This window comes from Poromitra crassiceps, assembly GCF_964638095.1.
Source record: "Poromitra crassiceps genome assembly, chromosome: 27".
NCBI lineage: Eukaryota > Metazoa > Chordata > Actinopteri > Beryciformes > Melamphaidae > Poromitra > Poromitra crassiceps.
The window spans coordinates 15560154-15562886 of record NC_139650.1 but is presented as its reverse complement, the minus strand read 5'-3'; the positions used below and the strand labels follow the sequence as shown (position 1 = coordinate 15562886).

Here is a 2733-nt window from a genome sequence, read left to right as displayed (position 1 = left end):
GATGGGCCGACCCCCCATCGACCTCTGAGCCTTCTACATCGGATCATCGTAATTAATTATCTGTTCGAATTAAAATTGTGCCGTTTTGATAATAAAAAAGGCCAAGTCCACTTACCGTGACGCGCGGGGGACGCGCCGGCGGCATTAAACAAGCGCGCCCAGTTCAGTTCAGGAAAGCCTCCCCTCCACCTCCTCACCCCCCTCCTCCGCTCCACTGCTTCTCTGAACTGGGTGCGCTGGGGCGTTCAACCGTGAATTTAACTCGCCTGTTTCCAAAGTGAAAGTTGGAGTTGCTCCATACTAGATACAGCAGCTGCGTTTCTCTAGCCATTTATCCTAAACTCTCTCTAGGTTCAAAAGCCCATGCGAATCGAACGTTATATCAGCCAGTAATTCAGTCAGTTTTCTGCCAGCTAGTTAAATTCAACACACACACGTTGTTGGTGAGGATCTGTAACGTTTGTTGGTGAGGATCTGTAACGTTAACGTTATTTGTTTTGCGCCGTTCAAATTGCTGGTAGTGACAGCCACTGCCCACTTCAGTCGCCTGGCTCTGTGCTGTGGCACAGAGCAGAGGCTAATAGCCTATCCAAGCCCGCTGGTATCATAGAGCTCAGCTGTCCTGTGTTGTTAACGTGAGCGCATTGCAGCGGCTAGCCAAATGGCATTACAGCAACGCAGCGACTTAATAAATAATTAATTATTCCCCCCACCCGCAACGATGCCATCGTCCAAAACGATGTTTCACTGTAAAACAATCACGATGGGTATTTTCATGACATGGCACAACCCTAGTGCTCACAGCGCTAAAACAGTGTGGTTATTAGTTTTTTGTCCTCGGGAGGCAAATCAATCAAAAGTCTGCAGTTTGGCTGATTGTTGAGTCCTCCTTTATAGTTCATTACTGTTCCAATAAAGTGGATTCAGTTCTAAAAGGAGCTCACTTTTTCGGTACGTAGGGGGGATGTATTAAAAGTAATGTAATAATGTAATGGGTAACGTAACTAATTACTTTTGATATCAAGTAATAAGTAAACAAATTGTAGTACTTATTAAAGGAGTAATGAGTAATTTATTAAATTTTCTGAGTAACTTGCCCAACACTGCCCTCCTGTTCCCCATGCTTCCTATCTGCATGGAGGAAACATTCTCCTATCTTGCATAGGGTTGGGTACCGTTCACATTTGAATCGATACCGGTACGGTACCGGTACCTGGAATTCGGTACGGTACCAAAAACGGTACCTTTTTCGATACTTTTTTGAGTAAATTTTTTTTTTTTTTTTTTTTTTTTTTTTGCAACAACAAAAATGTACAGTTGTAAAACAAATAAGTCCAAACTTCTCAATTTCAACATTGTTCTTTATTTAGATTTTTTTTTATTTAGCAGCAGCACCCAACAAAATAAAACCCCTCCCTCCCTCCCTCTTCCCTCCCAAACCAAGAGTTTACTTGTCGCAGCAAGGTAGTGACCGTGAGGTAATGGTCTTGTGCCACACTGCTCCATCCATCAGCGGTCACTGCAATATGGTCAACTGCCCTGAGTTCCTCCTTCACATTCTTCTTCTCAACACGATACCAAGCTGGGATAAGTGTGTTTGTGAGAAGGTCTCTGGAGGGAGGGGAGTATTTTGGGTTCAGGGTCCCTGTCATCTCCCTATATATAGACAATAAAAATAACTATTGTTAGTAACTTAGCTTACTCTATGAATATCACACACACACACACACATTATCACCCATTTATACATAAATAAATAATTTACCTGAACCATGGAGACTCCACCGTTGCGAAGGGCAACATGCCTTTTACAATGAAGGCAGTCACTGCCCTGTGGCACTCATTTACTTTCTGCCGGGGTAAAGCTGCTTTCTTCGCCAGGGTGAAGGGTGTCTCCTGTGCGACTCTCACACGGTGGCCTAGCAAAGAAAGCAAGAGTGTAATGTTGAATAACACGTCTCACAGTGACACGAACTGAGGATAATAATAACGTTAGCAACGCTAGTTACGCTACTGAACATGCTAAGCTATAAGCTACAACTATCCAGCTAACGTTAGCTAATTAAATGACGTTACCTGATGTTGAAGAAGTCGACGCCTCACTTGCGACACTTGAAGTTTCGTCGTCGTCGTTGTCCGTTTCAGCTAACGACGCAGAGGGTCTGCTTCAGAGTAGGTGCTTTGCTGCTGGTGGATGCAGCGTCCACCCTCAGGCTATCGAACACTTTACAGTCTTCCGCATTTAAAAAGATTTTATGCTTGACCAAGTGTTTCCTCAAGTTAGAAGTGTTCCCCTGGCCAGCTTTGCACTTCGCATCGCAAATGTTACAGCGAGCGTTGTCTGAGTCTATCTTTGTGAAGTGGACCGCAAGCGAGAGGCCATCTTCTTCTCTTCTGCTTGTTTTGGCAGTGACGTGCTGACGTAACCCACCCTCGTGTGTGTTGCCTTCAAGTTTGCGTCGGAATTTCTATCTCGCTCGCTGTCTTTGTATCACTGAGATGCGTTCAAGTACCGACATTTTTAAATTATAATAGAAAAAAAAAAAAGTACCGAAATGAAGTACCGTTTCATGTCATGTGAACTGATACTCGGTAGTACCGCCCACTTTCGGTCGGTGCCTGTAAAAGTACCGAGTTCGGTACCCATCCCTAATCTTGCATGGTGCATGGCTTACATCCTGACTTGGACAAAAGTAAGACTTGTAGTGGGCAGAGCCATAGAAAGACAGGTTT

General features: G+C 44.3%; 1 long non-coding RNA gene across 1 annotated transcript; it reads right to left on the bottom strand.

Annotated features, from left to right (window-relative positions):
• Positions 1–1487: 1487 nt before the first annotated feature.
• LOC310799110 lies at positions 1488–2129 on the bottom strand. The gene is made up of 3 exons (XR_014553802.1): positions 2077–2129; positions 1766–1919; positions 1488–1656 (listed from the first exon to the last, which is right to left on the bottom strand). It is a non-coding gene; the product is annotated as an uncharacterized lncRNA (long non-coding RNA).
• Between the last annotated feature and the right edge of the window lie 604 nt (positions 2130–2733).